The sequence below is a fragment of the Chionomys nivalis genome, chromosome 18 (assembly GCF_950005125.1).
Source record: "Chionomys nivalis chromosome 18, mChiNiv1.1, whole genome shotgun sequence".
NCBI classification, from domain to species: domain Eukaryota; kingdom Metazoa; phylum Chordata; class Mammalia; order Rodentia; family Cricetidae; genus Chionomys; species Chionomys nivalis.
In genome coordinates this window covers 30,442,145-30,454,015 of record NC_080103.1, presented here as the reverse complement: position 1 = coordinate 30,454,015, position 11,871 = coordinate 30,442,145, and positions in this window count along the sequence as shown.

The following is an 11,871-nucleotide window of genomic DNA, read 5'->3' as shown; positions in this document are numbered from 1 at the left end:
CTGAGCTGTAAGGCAGTCTTTCCCCTTTAAGAAACTTTGGGCAGGGTATTTTAGCGCAGCAACAGGGAACGAAACTGAGCCACTTAGAGTTGTACCCTACCCATCTTTTGCTGTCACGCTTCATCTTAAATCATTAGGCTTGCTGTCCAACAAATCTCCTCGCTTCCCCTGTTCTAATTTTCTCCGAATACTCACCTATTTATTTTTCTTTCCTGTCACACAACTCTCAAACTGTCATTCCTGTTCCTCAGCATCTGTGCAGGAAGTAGATGCAAAGCATCCCTATAACTAAAATAAGATAGGTTCATATTTGAGAATGATTTATCCTCAGTATACCAGAGTTTTGTCATCTGGAAATGGAGGTAAAATATTAGCTATCTAATATTGAACAAATGTTCGACGAATTAAAAAATATAAGCCCATAAAACTATAGACTACAAGAGAAACAAATAAAAATGTTTGGCCAGAAAAGTGATGCTTAAGACAAATGAGATCCAGAAAAATGTGAAGCTAACGGGTGGGACACACTCTAATCAATTTCAAGCAGATTTTCTGAAAGAAATAACAACCTTTTTTTAATAATAAGAAACAAAACTGGTTGTGGATACTTTCTTTACATAACACAGTATATGCTGAGGATTTTAATCGTCTCTGAACATGGCAGACAATGAGGGCTGCTGAGAAGCCAAGGACAATGGCACTGGGTTTTGATCCTACTGCATGTACTGGCTTTGTGGGAGCCTAGCTTGTTTGGATGCTCACCTTACTAGACCTGGATGGAGTGGGGAGGACCTTGGACTTCCCACAAGGCAAGGAACCCAGACTGCTCTTCGGACTGGAGAGGGAGGGGGAGGGGAGTGAAAGATGAGGAGTCGGGGGAGGGGAAAGGGAGGTGGGGAGGAGGTGGAAATTTTTAATAATAAAAAAATTCAGATAGGCACTGTTTACCATTATCATGGATTGAAGGAGTGGCCAATGAGTCATTATTTTTCCCAAATAACTGTATTTATTAAGCTTATAAAATAAGAGAAGGGGTTTGATGATTTATCATCTCTAGTTGGTCTGTCAGGGAACAACTCATGAAAAACTTACCTGTGGTTAAAACAGAGGCAGGTTTGCACTGTCCCAGAGCAAAGAGGGGTCAACAACCACACCAGAATTCTCATACTGTCTGCAAATGGCTGAATTGAAATAAGTGGATATCCAGCAAAATTACTCTTTCGCAGTTCTGCAGAAAAGTGAAAGCAGAAATTAAATCATTTCAAAATAAAGGGAACTGCTTCGTTTATTTTCTCCCCACGTAACGATAGAACATGTACTGTGAAACTGCTCATTTCCAATGGACAGTCCCTACTGTGAAGAAGTTAGAAATCGTCTTACCTTTTGTCTGATGAATCTTTTAATGGATCTGTGAAAAAAGGGTAAGAGAGATCCTGACTTTCTGTTGAGATTATTACTTTTATTCTGCGGTACAGAGAAAGTGGCCAGTTAGCTAAGCCTATCACAGCTTGGTAACGTTACACATCTTAAAAATTTTGAACAGTCGTACAGGATGGTGACTAAGAATTTTATTTTGCCCTAGTGTATTTTCAACTGCATCCAGGCAAATGAAGATAAAGAGATAGGAAATAGAGCTAATTCAGAAGACTGAAATTCAAATAAAATTAAAGCAACAGCATAAACCTCCGAGTCAGGAAATGCAGGCAGAAGTGAATTCAATTTTAAATAGTAGTTAGTTGTAGTCGGACTGCAAACATAATTTGTAAGTCATGCATCAGACTGCTGGAAGAACCATATAATAAAGTCTGTGTCTTGAGTCTGACCTTTACTTCCCGGCTTCTATCCTAATATCCCTGTTGCTCCATTGAATCCATACTTCAGTGAGAGATGGTAGAAAGTATAAGATTGTGACATGCTTTGGGCAGAGAAGTTTTCCTGCTGAAGAAAAAAAAATCATTGACTTAATGTTTAACTAAAACCCTTCTAATAGATGGGAACTAGTGATAGGGGGGAAAATCCTGTCCCAACAAAATGAAAAATGAATCTATTGAACACCGGAGTTCTGTTTTCCAATGCTTCTTTCTGTTGTCACGAAGAAAGCTAACAGCATCACTGTCAGAGTGTGCAGCTTGAGAAAGGCGCTTTTCCTCTCCATAGCATATTATGCTGTTGTTGAACCAGTTTCTTCTCTTCAAAATGTCACATGATTGCAAGAATAATGCATTGAAACAATAACTGGGAACCTTTTTAAACTCCACAGTAGAAAGAAACGAGAAAATCAATTTCTACCTGAAATTTTGAACTGGGGAAAAAAAAAAAACCTTCTTTCTTTCATAATTCTAGGTAAGTCATTTTATATTTGTGGACCTGTAAAATAACAGGGCATTTTAAAAGCATCTGATAATTTATTTTATCTGCAAGAAATAGATTACTGATGAATATTAACTCTAAACATGTTCTCGTTTAAACAGATTGCAAAGCAGATGTCGTGAGAAAGCTAAATAAATAATAAATACAATGAGAGGAGTCAGAATTACTCACAGAGTGAAGATGAAAGCTCTAATAACGACAACGCTGTGAACAAAACATTTGAAGAGAATGCAGGATACATAGCTTGCGGATGAAAATTCTCCTCTTCCCATACGTTCCCTGGGATGCATTTTATTACAAACTTAGAATCTAGTATCATGAATGTAAAGCATGGTGAAATTTTGAAGCGTTATACCAATTATCTTTTGGCATAAAATCCACTTCAAACGTCCCTAATACAAACTCTACATTATGAAGATGTTGAGGTTAATAGCTTTAGTTCTTTAGTACAGATAGCTAGCAGTCCTGCAAGTTGACTTGATTTGGCTGTACATACTACCCATTTAACTAATAAACCCTCACTTCTTTCTCTCTTGAGCATTTTCTTTTTACATACAGTCTAGTTTCCAGAAAACAGTTGACAGTGTTTAAACTGATCATTTTTATGGAATGCATGATGTGTCATGAGCAACATAAACAAATACATTAATTGTCTTATCACGGTTTTATCTGACAGATGGGTCCCCAGGCACAGAGCCTAACCTTTTATTTTGACACCTGCCACATCTCTCCAGCCCTGACCCTTTTTCTTTGCCAGAGTGTCGCTGTGCAGTTCGCCATGGTTGCATTAATCTCCAGCTTTTAGAAGGCAAAATGTTGGAGTCCTTCTGAGAATCACAGCCATCAGTCAGCTGATACCACAACAGAGAATAGCTCACAGATCCATCCAGCATCCACTTTCTCCTGTGATCCAAACCCGTTTTCTCTTATTCCTCTGACCTACCGGTTCAATAAAATTACACTGGGCTCCTTTCAGTCGAAGGCCCCATAGTGCTAACATGTGACAGGAAACATTTAATTTAGTAGTCTCTTAAACTCAGAATTAATTGGAGATTTGTTTCAAAAAGAAGCGAGGTTTTGACTTTTGGGCTAAAAGGTACATTTTGCCCACAAAGAAGATGTGCATTATACTGTGGCTTATGAGTTAGGAACAACAGGAACCCTTACATTTCAAAAGACAAAGAGCCATCAAGGCAATAAGTGTGCGTTGTGAAACACAACACACACACAATCTCCCGCTTGCACCTTTGGTTTCTGGGGTGATTCCAGAAACTATTGTCATGTGATATGTGTCCTGGTTAGGACAGCTCAAAGCACATGTCTGGTCCATTAAAACGAGAGGTTCGGTTCTAAAGCATTTCACAAATCAGTGAACATACAGAAGACAGGTGAATTATGAGGGCACATCCATTATCGGGGTAATTTGGTGTAAATTTCAAGGGATTGTCTCCTTGAGCAAAAGCAGGCGATAATGAATTATAGAAAATGCTGTAATCAATCTTAGAGGGGAGGAAGTTGGAAACAAAGAAACAGAAAACTAGATATGTAGACAAGAGGGAAGATTTTAGAAGCATATAGATTGTTCCACTAGCTCAGACCAGTTCGGTTTAAAATACCACTTCTGAAATGTGTAATTTGTCTTTCCCGGTGGCATCTGTTAGTTCTGGAGTAAGCTTATTTCATAAAATGTAAAAAGCCTGGGACTAAGTCTTCTTGGTTAAACTAAGTTTCTTAATAATTTAGAGCCCCATTTATGCCAGCCAGGATATATATGCTCACTGAAAGAAGTATGGGATCTATATCTTACAACAGTCAAAGAAAATGCTGTTTCATGCCTGGGGCTAAGGGCTATTGGAGTCAAGGTAATTATGGCAGCTTCGTGTACCTCTGCAATGTCAGCAGTTCTTTCATCTTTACTGATCCCTTAGTAACATGACTCAGCTCGACCGTACATATTCCTCTTTCTTCCCTGACGCTACCCAGCTTTCACAGGTCACTCTGAGGTCCCAAGCCTCTGATCTGCCTTGGTATGCTACAGAAAATCCTAATGTACCAAATCTAAACCCAGAGACAAAACAGTAACAATAATACGTCCATCTCACGTGTTAAGGCATAATCACCAATTTCACAGTTACTAGTTAGTTTGACCCCAGTCCCACCAGCTGTGGAGAGGACCAGAGATAGTATGTGTGTAGATGTGGCAATTTGGTTAGCGTGCATTCTTGATGATGATGATTCTCTTAGACAAGATACTCGTCTTGAGCATTTGAACAATACTCAGAACGTAGTCCAGGTGCCGGAAGGGATCTGGATGCTGCTCATTACCCACCCAGGGCAATGAACACACTGAAGACTGTGATTCAGGAAACCTGTAGCTCTCTGCTAAGAATATCTGACAGCCTCTGAATCTCACAATCAAATATGAGACTACTTTTTTTTGCCTAACTTGTTTCTTAAATTTTTATAATAACTCAATTATCCATATTGATTTTTTTAAAAAGCGGTAATGACTGCGAACATATTAGCAGTGGGTAAGAAAGCAGAATTTCAAAGGGTTAGACGACTCAGGCTGTTTCAGGCTGCCCCGCTAGCTGATTAATGTATAAAGATCAAATCTTTATGATCAAATTATAATTCTCTGAACACTGGGTTTCTCCTCCGAAAGCAGACAGTGTAATGGCACAACTCACTAGATCACATTATCATCAGTAATAAGAAGGCAAAATAGAATGGATTTTGAAAACTAGTAATAGGCTAATCAAAATTAAGTCATTATATTTTTCTCTTTTTCAAGTCACTCTTGGGGGTTTAAATGATAACTCAGTGGGTTAAAATGTTTGCCATGCAAGCTTGAGCATCCTCAGGACCTGTGGAAAGCCAGATACAGTAGTGTGGGTCTGCGCTGGTAGCACCCCTGCAGTGTGAGAGGAGATGGAAAGATGGTGGGGGGATTCCTCAGAAACGTGTGGTTCAGCTATCTTGGTATAGACAGGCAGAGAACAACAAAGAGAACCTGTCCCAAGGTTGATAATGAAGGTCAACACCAGAGGCTTTCTTTGTACTGTGGTACTCATACATAGTAACACACACGTGCATACAAACACACACACACAGAGTTACACAAGTCGCATGAATACATACATACACTAAGACTAAAAATCATCTACCTATCTCTATCTATCTATCTATCTATCTATCTATCTATCTATCTATCTATCTATCTCCTTTGATCTCACTAACATCTGAAAAATCAGGTGTATATACTCAACATTATCATAATAGTTATATTTATTTGAATATTATTATCCATATTATTATGGACTTTTTTCAAACAGTAGTTAAACTGTAAATTTACAAAGATTGCTTCAGGACATATCCTGTTCTTGAGGTTTGAAGCTAAGCTGATTGTGAATGCTACTTAAACATATTTATTTAGTATAATACTTTAAAAACTACCAGGAGGAAGTCCATATTTAATACATTAATGAAAATATATTAAAGGGTAAAGATACCCAAAAGCGAGAGAGAAGGTTTCATGATATACTGTTGAGAGTAACTGCGTATTTCTGGTGGAATTCATGCAGCATTTGGATTTATAGATTATATTGAGAAAGGGGGAACTGCCTTATATTGAGAGGGAACTACCCTATTTCAGGCAAGTAAATTCTCCAATGAAGATGATAGATTCAGGTCATTAATGTATGCAAGTGAATTGATGTATATATATAGAAATGTGAGAAAATAAAGGCACCCAGAAAACATAAAACCAATAAAATTTAAATGTCTGAAATCGGAAACTGTAGAAGTTTTTCGTAGTTTCCAGCACCTATTAGTGATATTAGATTATTAAAACTGGACATCTAGAAATGGAATTGCTGGACCAATGTGCTGGTTCAGCTGGTAAAAGTAGGAGCTTGCCACTCAGCATAAAGACCTGAGTTTGACTCCTGGAACCTAATGGTCAAAGGGGATAACTGTTTCTCACAGTTTCCTTCTGAAGTCCTCATGTTCTGTGGTGCACACATAGAACTGCATACATGTACCTCCACACATACACACATGCACACATGCACACACATGCATGTGTAGACACACAGAGAAAATAAATAAGAGCAGAAAATGAAACAGGACTGCCTATTACAAAATATCACTTTCCATCATATATACCAAAGGCACATTACAAGAGTAAAGTGCTCAAAACATTGTTTCTTCCAACTACAATGTAATGCAACATGCTAATTGAAGTTTCTTAAACCTCTTTAACATTTCAAGGTATAAAATCACTATTTAAATAATATTACCATGCTTTCCTGTGACCACCTGGCATCTCAGTTTAGTGCAGAGCAAAATAAATGGCAAGAGAATTGCTTCCTTAATGAACAACTTTATAACCTCAACAGTTTTATCCATTTGCAATAAAACATACTAATTAAATTACAGAATTAACACAGAACATTAAGGAAATTTGGACTACTGTCTATATACGTAGTGCCTTACTTAGAAAAATCAACTTGGTAAAAATTCCATCCCATAATTTATGAATTTAAAACTGCAATATTGTTAATCATGAAACATACAGAATCCCCTGCAAGTTGATTCTTTCAGCCTTTAACCATGGCACAGAGTCTAAGTGCAAAGTAGTGGGAAGTTCTTTACAGATAGGATTGAAATCAATGATGTAATTATTCCAAAACCTGACAAAGCATGCCAGTCTAAGGAGGTCACTGTGTGGGATGCTAAGCAAACACATTGCGGTGCTATAAACGCATAGTCTGGGACCAATCCCAGCCTGGGATTTGGGGACTAGGACAGTATTGAAATCAGAGTGGTAATTCCAAAGAGCCATCTTCACGTACACAAAGTGAAACTGAAAATGAAAAATAGGAAAACTCACAGATGTTGGAATAGAAATTATGTATCTAAGACATTAGAAAAAAAACTAAACGAAAACCTCAGTTGATGAGGGGAAGAGTGGGGGGAAAAGGCAATAAAAGTATATCAATATCACCAAACAAGAACGAATTAATGTGGAGATGATGAAAATACATCTAGACGTGGCTTATGGCCTCCTTTGAAGTTTTTCTGGATCCAGGGCAGATGTGAAAAGAGTATATTGAACACCTAGAAAAACTACAGCACAATGGATTGGAGCTTTCTTCCTGGGCCTTGAAAGTTTTAAAACCAAAGATTGTCACTTCCTTTGTGCTTGCTGGTGAAATTTCTTTTGTTTTCTCTAGTGTTTCAGTTACTTAAGACCGTAATTCTAGTCATTGATTTGGTAATCTTTGATATTTGAATCCTTCATATTTTTTTCATTTTGTCTTTTAGTTTGTAGTATGTTTATGAAGTTTTCTTTTTGATATGTAGGAAATAGTTAATTTTGTTTCTCCTTTGGTGACTTCTTTATGGTACTCACATAAGGCATTAGTCCTGGTTTATTTTAGAGTGAATGGCCTGTCACTCCTGGCTGGATTGAAGCTCTATGCTGAGGTAACCTGTATTCGTTAGGAACACTTAAGGGATCCTAAGGAAAAGGCAGAGAAGGTAATTTTTCAGCACCCATCTAGCTTCTCCTTTTATGTAAGATTAATTAATTAGGCAAATACAACCCAAACCAAACACCCAGTTCTTTTTCCAAGAAGCACCATAGCAAAGAGGCCATTCATTTCCTTTCCCCGGCTAGAAAAGACACACTGATGCTGTTATTCTGAAATTAATTTCTAGTTACCTTTTATGCTTCTTCTTGTTACATTTATTTGTTATTTGTGTGGATAGGATTCCTTACAGAAGTAAGACAACAACTTTCAAGAGATGGTTCTTCCGTTTCTTCATGTGGGTTCCAGGAACTGAACTCAGATCCCTTGGGCTTCACAGCAAGCAACTTTGTGCAATGAGTGATGGCTCAGGACTGTTCATGCTCACCCAGAACTGCTCATCTACTTTTGAGACTCATTCTTTTAATCGTAGCCTTTGTCCTCTGTCTATGTTCACCCCTCCCGTGCTTTCAGTTTGGTTTCCTCTCTCTAAATGTTTGTTAAGAGCCCTTTGAATATCAAACTCGGGAGCTGCTCTCAGAATCAATTATAAACCTCCCTTTGAGCCTTGATGTTATTGATCAACTTCCTTGATATGTCTTCCTAACTCCATCTTTCTGCTTTGTTTGGGAACATACACCTTTCCCAAGGATCAGCTTTTCTCCCTTTTCTTATGCTGGAGATAAAGCTCCTTTCTCGCAAACCTCCTGTATCTCAGCCAGGCATTTCCCAAAGCATTACCACACACCATGCTGACATCTACTTGATATCTAGACGTCCGCATCTCAAAAGTCCACACATCCAAATGCTTCTCACCACACATGTTCCCTGGGAAGTCTTTCCCTCTGAGAACAGGCCCCTGTTTTGGTTTGGCTTACCTCTCCCCTAATGTTCATATGCTGGAGGCTTGCTCTCCAGGTAGGAGATTTGGGACATAGTGTGAACCTATGAGAGGGTACTATCCCAGAAGAGGTGAGGATCCTGGAAGCGGGGGAGTAGTGGCAGGGTCTTGGGCACACTCCGACATTCTTTCAGAAGAGAATGAAACATTTCTACTGGGATTCTAATGAGATTTTAAAAGTAGTTTATTTTAAAAGTGTGAAGTTGGCCCCACCAAGACTGACTTCTGTGATGTTGTGAATTCTTCTTTTCAGAAGCCACCTCCTCATTGTCATTGGCCATGGGGCAACATGGGCAGAAGGACCCGTACTTCCCCAACAACCTGCAACGTTAAGTCAGGAGCCAGTCAACATTTCTTACACAAGGAAAACATCACCATGCCATTAGTCACTTTAAGAATTTCACTTCAAGTTGCTAAAAATATACTAAAGCAGTTCTTAATCTATGGACGTATCACCATAGGGTTTTTGCATTAATAACTGCTCTGGATTTTGCTCTATTTCGGTGTCTATTCCCTCCTCTGAATTCCCATTTATTTTGCCATTAATCTTTAATTTAACTTGAAACTAACAGTGAGTTTTTCTCTAAGCCTACTTATATTCATTTTGAAAAACTGGTTTTTGTTCCATAACCCTCAGTGATTTTTAGTAAGAATTCTCAACTATTTTTAACATTTCAATCATTTAGCCGAATATGCTTGCCTAGTCTACTTTCTTTGTATTCTACATCTATTTTTTTATTTCTAACATATATTTGATTATTTATTTTTATTTATTGTTGTATGTGATGTGATGTAGCGTATATATGATGAGAAAAAGACAACTTGAATGAGTCGGTTCTCTCTTTCCACCATGTGGATTTTGGGAATGGAACTCCAGCTTGGAGGCAAGTGCCTTAACCTATTGAGTCGTCTCATTCTCCCTTATTCTCTATCTTTAAGACATTGTTTCACCCAGCCTTTCTCCCCTACTGCAGTCTCAACACCCAGAGAGCGAGGACTTTGTGCTATTAATCTGTTTCTCCTACAATGTTTCCTAATGCTGAGGTTGGGAAGGAATGCACTAACTTTGCTGACCATTCCACCGTCCCTGGCGCTGTCACATCCCCACATACAGGCTCTCAGTCTATGTGTTCCCTGGAATCACTGGGGAGATTCTGAGAAATACTCAGCCTCCGCCTACAGAGATTCCAATTTAATTGCCTCGGGTGGGATTCAGGAGATGGTATTTTTAAACGTTCCCCAGACAATCTGAAGAACGCCCAAAGTTAACTTTTGAGCTAGAGTAAAGTGTAGGCTGTGGAAACTTGAATTTTGAATTTAGTTTAAGATTAATTTTCGTGTACTATATTTACCTCAACAATCAAATCCACCCAAACGAATCATTTAGCCATGTCCTATGCATGAGATTTGATACTTAATAGACTTAGCGCTAATGGGAAATCTATGCAGATAAAAAGTACTCATTTTAACACAAAATTTAGCATTTTGAATCTATACATAATCAGATTAGAATATTTAGATGAACATGCCATAGGACCAGAAAGTAAACATTCAAGGCACACATGTGTGGGCCTTTTCTTATCTACTTATTTAAACAGTATTCCATCACATTTGATAATTGCAGTTTTCATGAGGACTGAGAATAGTCCAAGTCATGCAATTTTAAATTTTAGAGGTTATTGATCTTTCCTATGTCTTGTGTGATCATTCACCGTATTGATCAGTTTTAGAGTCACAGACCCTGAGAAGATCTTCAAGCACCATACAGGTTTTGTGTCCCCAAATTGCCTTTACCAGGGAGACTCCCCTAAGTTCATGGCTTCTTTAAATTTGTCATTGTTTTTAAAAGCAGATACGATACATACTTAGAAAATGTTGTAGAGCTTAATTCTAACCTAACAACAAATATATACTGTTTAATCTGTGCTTCAGAAAACAATTGACTCTTTGAAAACAATGCTGCAGATTCAGCTGTTAGCTAGTTATGAAACATTAATCATTTTTAAAGTGTATATGTTTGTGTGTTGGTAAGTTCTTCCTTCGTCATTCCTTCTCGTCTTGTACACAGAGTGTCAGAAATTTCTTTGTCCCTCTTGATCACCCATAGGGACGTGCAGGTGAAGGAACAAAGAGTCCTCATTTCTTTTTTAAGTTGAGTATAGAAAGCTGAGGCTGGGGCTGTAGCCCAGCTGGTAGAATGTATGTTTGTGGCCCTGGCTTAGATCTACAACATTTCATAATGCCAGGTTGAGTAGTATACATCTGTAATCCCAGCCCTAAGTGTATGGAGACAGGAGGATCAAGAAACAGTTCAACCTCAGTTTCATAATGAGTTCAAGGCCAGCCTGGGATAGGTAAGAGAGTGCCTTAATAACAATAACAACAACAAAACCAAACTAGAAAACCTGAAACCTGTGTAGAATGGAGAGTGTTTAACATTTAGGAAGACATTTGAGGGAAATCCCTTCATCTCTACTCTAGTCCAGGATTCCTGCGAAAGTGACACAGACAGGGAATCTTCCTGTGAACCATGCATAGACAGAGTATTTGGAGCCAACAGAAATTATACAAATGTGTAGGCGGAGAAACAGTGGATTACAAGCTTTCAGAATCTGCTTGTGGGTTTAAATCCCTCCTATGACATCCTGGGAGAAAAAGATTTTTGCATTTGCTTAGGAAACTACTCTAAGATTTACCTCCTAACATCTAAGCAGAGTCTCTTCACTTCCATTGCTTATGAGGAACCCTAATCTTGATGGCCTACCAGGTTTCGCATTTCATGTCTTCACTTACATTGTATGGTTTTAGCATAATTTAATGGCTTCTAGAAAAATGGTGATGTAGCACAAATAACCAAAACCCAGAGATGAAAAATGGTGATATAGCACAAATAACAAAAACCCAGAGATGGATATTGGGGTTCAAGCTGAAGAGTAGAAAAGCAAAACAGCCAAGCAACTAGAGAATTCTTACTTCTACCAAGGCTGGGCTACTACAACTGAGCCCTGAGCCTCTGTCTCCTCTCGATTTATATTCCCCATTATTGCTGGGATTAAAGGCCTGTAA